This window comes from Triticum aestivum, chromosome 1B (genome assembly GCF_018294505.1).
Source record: "Triticum aestivum cultivar Chinese Spring chromosome 1B, IWGSC CS RefSeq v2.1, whole genome shotgun sequence".
NCBI lineage: Eukaryota > Viridiplantae > Streptophyta > Magnoliopsida > Poales > Poaceae > Triticum > Triticum aestivum.
This window is the reverse complement of record NC_057795.1, coordinates 593,962,444-593,974,850: the sequence shown is the minus strand read 5'-3', so window position 1 is coordinate 593,974,850 and position 12,407 is coordinate 593,962,444.

Sequence of the window (12,407 nt, the reverse complement as noted above, 5' to 3'; positions counted from 1 at the left end):
TGTGGCAATGACAGGTCATGCAGAGGAAAAGGGGTTCAACTACCACAGCATGTAACAGTTGAATCGTTGTTGTCCTAATGCAGTAAAAGAGAGCAGGAGCGAGAGAGTAGGATTGTATCGGAATGAACAAGGGGGTTTTGCTTGCCTGGCACTTCTGAAGATAGTATAGTTCTTCATCGGTGTCATCGATCACATCGTCGGTACACATCTACTGAGAGGGGGCAAACACCGGCAAACAAGGAAGAACACAATCAATGCAATGTACAATATGATGCATGATCATGACATGGCAATATGCTGTAGTTTGAGCTAATGCAACTAGCAACCAGATTAAATGAAGTTGGTTTGAATCCAAGATTCAAATTCAAACTCCATATGTGGATATTAAAATGCCATTTATATGATTTGTGCTAATCAGCAGCTATAAGTTGTTCTAAAATGCATGAAAATGGTACAGATGGATAGATTGGATTTTTCTGATCATTTTTCATATATAGTTTGTTTCATTTGGAGTTACGGTTGATTTTATATGATTTTTAGAAGTTTAAGCCTTTTTCTAGAATTTCCTGAATTAAATAAATCCAGAAAAGGTTATCTGCATCAGCATGACGTCGGGGTGATGTCAGCAGGTCAAAGGCGCCAGCCCAGGTCAAACCTGACGGCTGGGACCCACATGTCAGTGTAACAACTAACTAACAGGGTTAGTTAGTGTTAAGTTAGCACTAATCTAGGTTCGTTAGGGCCTGGCCCACTTGTCAGAGAGACAACTAATTAACTAAGTTAATTAGCGCTAACTAAGTAACACCTGAACTAAACAGGGGCAATTAGCACTAATTATAACCCTACACTAATCAGTCAAAGGGCGGCCCCACATGTCATGGACACATGGGGGGGGGGGGGTCCCCGCCGTGGTCAAAGTGGGTCAAACCCACCGGCGTTTAGCCGCCGGCGGGATCAAATGCGGCGGAGGTGCTCGGAATCGCAGCTCAGGCGACCAAACGAGCGACGGGGAGGCTCTACGAGACGCCCAAGCTCGCGTGCATCCATTGCGGCCAGCTGCAGCAGCTGGGGTGCACTACAGCGACGGCGGCGATGGCAAGTGCGGCGGCCGGAGCTACAGGTTCGAGCGGGGCGAGGCCACAGTGGACGGGAGGGCTGGCTAAGGGGCTCACCGAGCTCTTGAAGATGCTAGGAACACGGTGCCGTGCTCGGTTTCGAGCCTCAGTGGCTGCAGTTACGGCGGCGACATCGCCGGCGGCGTAGAGTTCTCGGCCAAGACGGGGCTATGGCCTAGAGGTCGAAAGCGACCAGGGGAGCAGGGGGAGGCGACTCGGGGGCTCACCGTGAGTCCGTTTGAAGGGTCAGAGGGCTCGAGGGCGGCCGGAGTTGAGCGGGGCGGCGAGGCGGATCTCCGGCGGCTGAGGAGGAGAAAAGCATCGGGGCGGCGCTTCGGGGCCCTTCCGGTCGCGTGGCTCGGTGAGGAGGTAGGGAACGAGGTGGCGGAGCTCGAGGATAGCTCGGGACGGCTCGGGGATGGCCGTGGCCGCGGTGGTGCACGTCGGCGGCGGCGGGCACGTTCGGGTGGTGCGAGGGAGAGAGCCAGAGGAGGGGAGAGGCACGGGAGAGAGTGAGAGGGGCCAGGAGGGTGCGTGGCGTCTCCGTGGCGTCGTCTAGGAGCACCGGGAGGAGCCAGGCAGGCAGTGAGGGAGGAGGTGGCCGGTGCGGGGCGGCCACACGCCTCTGTCCTTCTGCGAGGGAGGAAGACGACAGGGGGGAAGCGGCGGTGGGCTGGGCCGTGCTAGGCCGGTTGGTGGCGCCAGGTAAGGCCCAGGTACTAACTCTCTCTCTCTCTGTGTTATTTTATTTATTGTTTCTGTTTTCTATCATTCTTCAGTCTTTAGGGCTTTATTTAAAATACTGAAATAGATCCAAAAATCATGAAACTAATAATGGCTACTGTTTAGGATATATACCACAGTAAACATTTTAGTTTATGATTATTTGAGGATTTAAAATATTTAATAGCATTTAAATGCCCAAATGCAAAGTACATATGATTTAATTCAGTGACCAAATATGTCATGGAAAAATGTGCAACACCTCTGGTTATGGTTTCAAGCATTTTCCAGAAATGATGAACATTTTTGAAAGCCATTTGGATTCACTGAAAATATTTTTAGGTTGAACCTATTTGAATTCCATTTGGTACTAGGGTTTGGACATCCCCATTTCGAGTTTCTTTCAAAGTTTAAACATGATGCACACATGAAGTTAGCCTAGTGCAAATCCAGAAGCTAGGGATGTGACAATCGTTTAGTATGTTGCTATTGCTTTCTTCATGACTTATACATGTTCCTACAACTATGAGATTATGCAACTCCCGTTTACTAGAGGAACACTTTGTGTGCTACCAAACGTCACAATGTAACTAGGTGATTATAAAGGAGCTCTACAGGTGTCTCCGATGGTACATGTTGAGTTGGCGTATTTCGAGATTAGGATTTGTCACTCGGATTGTCGGAGAGGTATCTCTGGGCCCTCTCGGTAATGCACATCACTATAAGCCTTGCAAGAAATGTAGCTAATGAGTTAGTGACGGAATTATGCATTATGTAACGAGTAAAGAGACTTGCCGGTAACGAGAGTGAACTACGTATTGAGATGCCGACGATCGAATCTCGGGCAAGTAACATACCGATGACAAAGGGAACAACGTATGTTGTTATGCGGTTTGGCCGATAAAGATCTTCGTAGAATATGTAGGAGCCAATATGAGCATCCAGGTTCCGCTATTGGTTATTGACTGGAGACGTGTCTCGGTCATGTCTACATAGTTGTCGAACCCGTAGGGTCCGCACACTTAAAGTTAGTTGACAGTTATATTATGAGTTTATGAGTTTTGATGTACCGAAGATAGTTTGGAGTCCCGGATGTGATCACGGATATGACGAGGAGTCTCGAAATGGTAGAGACATGAAGATTGATATATTGGATGACTATATTCGGACACCGGAATGGTTCTGGGGGTTATCGGATGTATACCGGAGTACCGGGGGTTACCGGAAGCCCCCGGGGGATTAATGGGTCTCATGGGCCCAAAGTGGAGCAGAGGAGGGGCGGGAGGGCAGGCCATGCGCCCCCTCCCCCTCTAGTCCGAATAGGACAAGGAGGGGCGGCGGCACCCCCCCTTTTTCCTTCCTCCTCTCTCCCCTCCCTTCCCCTCTCCTACTTGGACAAGGAAAAGAGGGAGTCCTACTCCTGGTGGGAGTAGGACTCCTCCCTGGTGTGCCCTCCCCTGGCCGGCCGCCCCTCCCCCTTGGTCCTTTATATATGGGGGCAAGGGGGCACCTCTAGACACAACAATTGATCCTTGAGATCTATTAGCCATGTGCGGTGCCCCCCTCCACCATATTCCACCTCGATAATATCATAGTGGTGCTTAGGCGAAGCCCTGCATCGGTAGAACATCATCATCATCACCACGCCGTCGTGCTGATGGAACTCTCCCTCAAAGCTCGGCTGGATCAGAGTTCGAGGGACGTCATCGAGCTTGTAACGCCCGGATAATTAGGCTACAGTAAACTCTCCTGATGATGCCATGTCATCTATGTTACTGTTGCTAATCAAGTGGTAGTTCCAAAAAATTGCAAATTCAAAAATGAATTAGTGGCAAACACCCAAAGTTTTCAAAGGTCAAAACAAAAATGTTCGGTGGGTGCCAAATATTCAACTGGTAATTATTGTGGAGTAAACAATTTTTTAGAGAGTGCCTAAATATTTTAAAGTGAAATAAAACAGAAAAGAAAAATAAAGAAAAGAAAAGGAAAAGAACCCCCCCACTAGACCAGGCGGCCCAGCTCACAGGCCAGGGCGGCCCACCTGGCCCTGCTTGCCTACCGCCGGCCCAGCCCTCCTGCCTCGTCTCACTTCCTGTTCCCCCGACCCGGGTCGGAACAGGTGCGCGTCACCACCGGACCCCCTCGCCGGCGTCGAGGCGAGGAAAAGGCCGCCACGCCCCCGCCTCCTCGATCCCGCCTCCCACTCGCCCCCACTCTCGCCCTCGGTCCCTGCGCCTCTCCCTGCTCTTCCCTCAGATCCACCCAGCTCTCCTCCTCTCCCATCGCATCCGAACGCCGCCATGGAACCCCCACCGTGAAACTCACGGACACATCCATCACCTCGCCTCGCCAACGTGTTCGTCGGCTTCACCATCGTCTTCCTCGTGCACCGGCGGCTGCAGCTGGAGCTCGGAGGCACTGCTGCAATGGTGTCACGCCCAATATGCGACCCTATCCAAAAGGAACTCGAAGGTCCCACCAAGGATAGACCCGCATATTGAAACGCTTTTGCAAGGTGGATATCATTACATCAACATTACATAATAGATGGGGATACATACAAGAGGCATACAATGCCACACGAATACAACATTACAATACATAAGAGCATCATCCGACTACGGATGAATCACAAACAGAAACTCAAACGACATCCACCCTGCTAGCCCAGGCTGCCGACCTGGAACCTATCCCCTGATCGAAAGAAGCAGAAGAAGAACTCAACGCAAGCAAGCATCGCTCTCGCGTCATGATCATCGCATAACCTGTACCTGCAACTGTTGTTGTAGTAATCTGTGAGCCACGAGGACTCAGCAATCCCATTACCATGGGTATCAAGACTAGCAAAGCTTAATAGGGAAAGGAAGGGGTAAAGTGGTGAGGCTGCAGCAGCGACTAAGCATATATGGTGGCTAACATACACAAATAAGAGCGAGAAGAGAGCAAAGCGGAACGGTCGTGAAGCTAGCAATGATCAAGAAGTGATCCTGAACTCCTACTTACGTCAAACATAACCCAGAAGACCGTGTTCACTTCCCGGACTCCGCCGAGAAGAGACCATCACGGCTACACACGCGGTTGATGCGTTTTAATTCGGATCTGGTGTCAAGTTATCTACAACCGGACATTAACAAATTCCCATCTGCCTATAACCGCAGGCACGGCTTTTGAAAGATTATACCCTGCAGGGGTGTCCCAACTTAGCCCATGACAAGCTCTCGCGATCAACGAAGGAATAGACCTTCTCCCAGGAAGACCCGATCAGACTCGGAATCCCGGTTTACAAGACATTTCGACAATGGTAAAACAAGACCAGCAAAGCCGCCCGATGCGCCGACAATCCCGATAGGAGCTGCACATATCTCGTTCTCAGGGCAACACCGGATGAGCAATCCGTACGAGTAAAACCAGACCTCAAGTTTCCCTGAGGTGGCCCGCAGGCAGCTCAGTTCGGACCAACACTTAGACAAGCACTGGCCCGGGGGGGGGGCTAAAATAAAGATGACCCTCGAGAGAGCGACTCCCAAGGGAAAAGTAGGTGGTGGTGAGGCAAATGGTAAAACCAAGGTTGGGCCTTGCTGGAGGAGTTTTATTCAAAGCGAACTGTCAAGGGGGTCCCATAAATCACCCGACCGCATAAGGAACGCAAAATCCGGGAACATAACACCGGTACGACGGAAACTAGGGTGGCAAGAGTGGAACAAAACACCAGGCAAAAGGCCAAGTCTTCCACCCTTTTACCAAGTATATAGATGCATTAATAATATAAGAGATATTGTGATATCCCAACCAAAATCCTGTCCACCATGGAGGAATCTTCAACTTCACCTGCAACTAGCAATGCTATAAGAGGGCTGAGCAAAGCGGGGACATAGCCAAACAACGGTTTGCATAGGAAAGGTGTCAAACGTTAGAGGTTCATGGCAATTTGGGATGGCTTGATAAACAGGTAATAGGTAGCGCAGCATAGCGATAGAATGAAGCAACTAGCATAGCAATGATAGTAGTGAGATCCAGGGTAGCGGTCATCTTGCCTGAAATCCCGCTAGGAAGAAGAACGAGTCCATGAAGAAGACGAACGGGAGTAGTCGAACGAATCCTCACAATCGCAACATTACCGGAACTATCGAGGAGAAGCACAATCAGAAAGAAGAAAACAACATGGAAAACAATCAATACATAAACATGGCATGATGCACAACCAAGTATGATGCATGTCTGGTTTAATGAGGCATGGCATGGCAAAGTGCAACAAACAATAATACAAGTTAAGTGGAGCTCAATATGCAACGAGTTGCATATTGACAAAACACCACATCAATTATTTAGTTCACTCCCGGTTAGGTACTCAACAATATTAAATGTTGTTAAACATGGCAAGGGGTGAAGCATATGAAAACTAACTATTTAGGCAAGTTTAAATGAGGCCGGAAATAACAAACAACAATTCCGGAAAATCCCCATGTGCATATTATGGATTTGGTACTGTTCTGCCCTAAACACAATTTTAAGGTTGTTAAACAGGAAAATAAAGTGGACCATGTTAATCTAGGCATTTTTCCACCCCATTTACATATAAAGTTTATTTAAAATGGAGCTACGGTTATTTAGTTATGAAATAAATCATTTTAACATGGCATTAAGCAAAATAAACACAAACAGCAAGTTAAACATTTTAACATGGGATGCGAATGACATATTATTAATCTACACAAAATTCTAAGCATCTGTCATGTTTAAACCATTTTAATCCGATGCACGGTTAAAGAGTTATTATATGCATGATCTAGAGGGACTTTTCTGCAAAACTGGAAAATCCCGGATAAAGCTAAAATCGCAGACGGGGAAAAAAACAGCAACAGGCCGAATCTGGAGGGCGGACTGGGCTGCTCACCCTGGGCTCTTGGCCCGGCTCGGTGGAGAGGGGCCGGCTGGGCTGGGGCACTGGGCCAGCGGCCTGGTGCTGCTGGGCCGGGGCCCACGTGGGTGCGGTGTGGGCGTCGTCCTCCAGGTTTAGATCGACCGCGAGCAGGACCAGGGGCGGCGGCGGCCGGCGGTCAACGAAGATGGGGAGGCGCGGGGAGGCCGGGACGGGGCCGCAGGTGGCCGGATCCGGTGGAGGTCGTGGCCGGGGACCCGTTCCCGGCGACGGCGAGGCCAGCCGGCGACGGGCGGAGCTCCAAGGCGGCGGGGACCTGCGGGGGAAGGAGAGAGAGAGAAGCCATGAGGGAGAGGGAGAAGTAAGGAGAAAGAAGGAGAGGGCGGCGGGGTTCGGCCTAGCAGGGCACCGGCAGGGGCCGGCGAGGGCGGATGGCGGCGAGGCCTGGCGCGGAGGCGGCGGCGAGCGCGGGGCGCCGGAGTGGCGCGACGGCGAGATCCGGGTCTCGGGCGACGGAGAGAGGTTCAGGGAGCCGGGCGGCGCGCTCGGGCGCGAGGCTCGGGCGGTCGGGCCCTGGGCGGCCCGGGGCGGGCTCCCCGCGGGCCTGGCGGGCCGCGGCTGCGGGAGAGCGGCTGGGGACAGGTGGCGAGCGAGGAGTGGGCGAGGGAAGCTTCTGCGGGGGCGACGACCAGTTGGGTGGCGCCAAGTGGCAGCGGCGGGCTGGCAGCGCTAGATCCGAGGGAGGGAGGCGCTGATTTCGAGGAGGGAGGCGGCTGGGAGGTAGGGGAAGGCTAGGGATGCCCAAAATGGAGAGAGGGGGTCTTTATATAGCAAAAGAGGCTAGGGTTGGGGGTTTTGGGGGCTTTTCGGAGCGTATGATCGCCATCGAACGGCTCCGGAGCGGAGAGGGACTAGGTGGCTGCAGGTGGGCTGTGATGAGAGGCCTCGAGCTGAGAGGAGAGGAGAGAAGAGAGGCCTGGCAACAATTTCGGAGACCGAAACGTCCGACGATTAAACCGACTATATCGCGGTTATAAATATAACGGTTGGGCAGTCAAACGGACTCCGAATGCGACGAAACTTGACAGGTGGCCTGTCTACACTATAATAAGACCGCACGACAAGTTGCAACCCATTCCGAGAACATTTTTATGCCACTTATAAAATAATATTCCGGAGGTGCCGCGGGCGCGTGCGAGTGTGACGGGGCTCGGAATGGACAACAGAGAGAACCGGCGGAACCCAAACGGATGCAAGTTTTATGAAAATGATGCCGATGCAATGCGAATGATGACATGAGACGAGATGCATAACAAGAACAAAATGCAAAACAACAGACAAAAACCCAACCACGGAGGAAATATCATATCGCATCTCCGGAAAAGGCAAGAGTTGGAGTTACGAATATGGAAAGTTGTATCCGGGGCGTTACAACACTCCACCACTACGAGAGGATCTCGTCCCGAGATCTAGGATGGCACCGGAGAGAAACGGAAGAGGAAGAGAAGAGGTAAAATTAAGTTGCTTCTTTGACCAATGAGTGAAACCACGAACCTTGAGAGGTTGAGCAATTAGATATGAACGAGATTGCAAACAATCCGTTAGAAAAGAATAACAAGGAACATTACGAGAACTTTAAGGTTGCAAAGACATGAATCAAGAGTTTAATAGACAAGATAGAATTCGAATCCACTCCGGTTAAAACAAGATGAGAGAGGAAGAATTCGGCCAGCACTCCGGTTGAACATGGAAGGAATAGAACATGAACTTGAGAAGATGGGAAGATACTTGATGAAATCAACAACACACTGCCTCCGGAACTATTGAAAGAATGGCACAAGGGGTAAGAAGGATTTCAGACAGCACTCCGATTGAAACGATAGGCAAAACTTGATAAGATGAAAGAACATGAATGAGAACACAACACTCCGGTTAAGTGGATAAGCATGGAAAAGAACATGATCTTGACAAAACAAGATGATGAGTGAAGAGAACAACATCACAATGCCTTCGGAAGAAAGAATAGAAGATAGACCGTTGGGATAAAGGGACGGAGAAGAAAATGACAACTTGTGCCACAAATGAGCTTGGAAAGCACCCTTCCCAGATGGTTACAACGGGGTTGTTGGAAAACCAACAACAAAAAGAATAAGCTTGTAGTGGGCTTATGGAAACATCTCAAGACTATGAGATGACATTCTACCACTAACGAAAAAACAATTGCTTGTTTGAGATCAACGAAGAGATGAAAAACCTCTTTCACCGAGAAGGATATGGAGAAAGCTTGGATCAATGATAAGCACTAGAAATAGCAACATTCCTTAGGGAAGGCTTTAGGTGAAATCTATACCAAGATAACTCCAACGAAGAGATTAATGGATTTAAAATATCTCATTCTTGACAACATGTGAATCATGAAACACGAACTCAATTTGTCAAGAATGACATAACACCATCTCAAAAGATAAGGTAGAAAGGATTGCACTTCGGGATGCAAGATGAAGAATACTTGAGCTCCTCAAAACAAAACGTGTGTTGAACACCATGTTTATTTTAGAGTATAGCTTGACGGATCATAACTTCAAGAGAAATCTTGAAGAACAATTGAAGAATGAAAAGAATCCTTGATGAACCATCATGTAGAGCCTCCATGAAGAACTCCGGTAATAAAAGGATGATAGAAAGAAAGAGAAGTTGAAAACTCAAGGTGAAGCCTTGCGATGATTTAGATGGAGCTTCGCGACGAGATAATGCGGAAAACTTGGAACTCCGAAAAAAATAGATGAAACACTAGAACCGAGAATTACTTCATCATGAACAATCTCCGGAGTAAAAGAATTGAATCGCCTCGAGGAAATAAGATTTATTGTATGCTTATCCTTCATCAAATTCAATTGATGACAAGCAATGGATTTTGCACACTACTTATTCCCGTAGAAAGGATTAAAAGAGATATGGCGCAAACTTGGGAAGGTCTTCAACGAGCCACTGGTAGGATTGAAAACAACGAAAGAACGAATGAATTGATACAATAACGAAGGAAGAGAAATCTGGAACGAACCACCGTAAGGATTGAAAAAGAAAGTAACAAAGGCACAATTCACCGGGAAGAATTGGAAAACGAATGAAGATACTTGAGGGGATTTAGATACATGAGAACAAAGAGATCATGAACTGGTTAGAGGATATTTGAACGATTCACCGGTAAGATTTGGAGAAAGATAGCTACACGCTGAGAATGAAGAATTATGACATGATGGCCTTCGGAGGAAAGAAATGGAAACAACTCATGAAATGCTCCGGACGGGTGAAAAGAATTCTCACAATAAAAAACAATTATGAGAGGATGGCATCAAGCTAGAACCATGAATCTTGAAGAGAATGGAGCAAGATTTCCGAGAAACTCTTCTTTGGTCTTCACATTGTTGAGAATGATGATGAGAACCACCATGAATTGTTGAGATACTCCGGAACAAATAAGAATAGAAATGATGAACCAATGATGCAAATATTCTGAAAGCGATCTTGGATAAGGAATATGACTGATGAAAATTCATTCTTATGTCAAACTCTGAAAAGTATTTGATATAGCTCCGGAATAATTAGAAGAGTCAGGTAAGATCCTGGGAAAAGACCTGTGGGTTAGGGCCCACTAAAAAGAAAACACCGTTGGAAATGATTTTAAAGAGAGATTGCACCGGTTGAATTAAATAGCTTGAATGAGATAATGATCTCCAAATAGATTCAATGGATTAAGAATGGAAACAAAAATCTTCTGAGATATCTTCGACACTTTGGAACACATGAATAGCAAGAGGTGAGTGATTGAGAGGTGCACTGGAATGAGAAAGCATTTGACACGAGGAAAGGAATATGATCAACACTGAAAGCTTGAATTGGATCCACCGGAGAAGAAAAAAGAACGAGGGATGATGAACTTGAAGCTCGTGAGCATCTTCACGAGGGATCACCGGATCAAAACAATGATTGAAAAGAGTGAAGAGACTTCACATGAATAAATGGACACTTGATTATAATATATGAGTCCTTGAAGAAAAGGGGTGGGAGGGTGGGGAAAAACAAAGACAACTTGGGATGAACGAAACAAACACCATTGAGAAAACTTAGAATTGATCTTGCGGATGGGGAGAATGATGGGATCATCTCGAAGAGAAGCGCACCGGTTGGAAAAGAATTAACATGACGACCTCGATGATCAAGAAGGATTATAAATCATATAGAAATATGAGAACACCGTTTAGGAAAGGTATGGATCAACACTTGACATCGAAGCAACTCGAATACCACAACTCAAAACAAAACAAAGGATTGGCTTTCAGAATAAGCCGGAACAAACATATGATAGAGATTTCATCCGAAGTTTTCGTGGTGGGGCCCACACGGGCTCGAGTGTACAACACCATCATGTACAAGGTAGTGCACATGACATACGAAGTGTCCCCGAACCAGCATAGCCAAGGGTTCTTTAAGACACAACGAGACCACTGTAAAAATGACCGTGGAAAGGCGGACCACTAGACGTCGAACCCCAATCTCATATCATGCATCTGTCGGAAAGATATTCTAGGAGCTACTTGAATTCCCACCTATAAACTCCTGAAACTTTCTGGTTATGCAATCTGGTGTTGGGGATACAGGGGAAGCAATATATCTCACCCAAACTAACAATTCCTACATCCAGCTGTATCCATCCGTCAACACATAACCAAGAAAACTCCGGAAATCGTGTACCTCAACCTTCGAAAAGCATCCGTTATACGAGTTATGGCAATACTCCTGAACTCCCCAGTACTGGGTGACGTTGAGGTTATCTCACCAACAACTGCATAAAAGAGATTTTCGATGTCGGCAAAACTCAGGTATTCCAGAACTGCAACGATAAAATTGTGACGACAACACCTCGGAGCTCAACTCCCCGGGTCAAAGCCACATAAATAGACAGGAGGCACCAAGAACAATGTTCTCGTCACAAAACCATCGGAACGATTCCAAGATACCCGCGTGATCCTAAATTTTTTTAGTGAAATTTGAGGAGAGGAAAGTCAAAACATCTACGTCAAGAGACCTCACCAGAGCGACGAAGGGGCTGAGGAGTAAAAAGAATCCTACTCTCCGATATATATAATCCTAAGACTCAAAATAGTTTTTTTCTAGACTCAACAACGGCCAACAATCAAGGGGGCTCCTATGGTCGGTCGAGGCTCTGATACCAACTTGTCACGCCCAATATGCGACCCTATCCAAAAGGAACTCGAAGGTCCCACCAAGGATAGACCCGCATATTGAAACGCTTTTGCAAGGTGGATATCATTACATCAACATTACATAATAGATGGGGATACATACATCAGGCATACAATGCCACAAAATACATCATCACAATACATAAGAGCATCATCCGACTACGGATGAATCACAAACAGAAACTCAAACGACATCCACCCTGCTAGCCCAGGCTGCCGACCTGGAACCTATCCCCTGATCGAAGAAGAAGCAGAAGAAGAACTCAACGCAAGCAAGCATCGCTCTCGCGTCATGATCATCGCATGAACCTGTACCTGCAACTGTTGTTGTAGTAATCTGTGAGCCACGAGGACTCAGCAATCCCATTACCATGGGTATCAAGACTAGCAAAGCTTAATAGGGAAAGGAAGGGGTAAAGTGGTGAG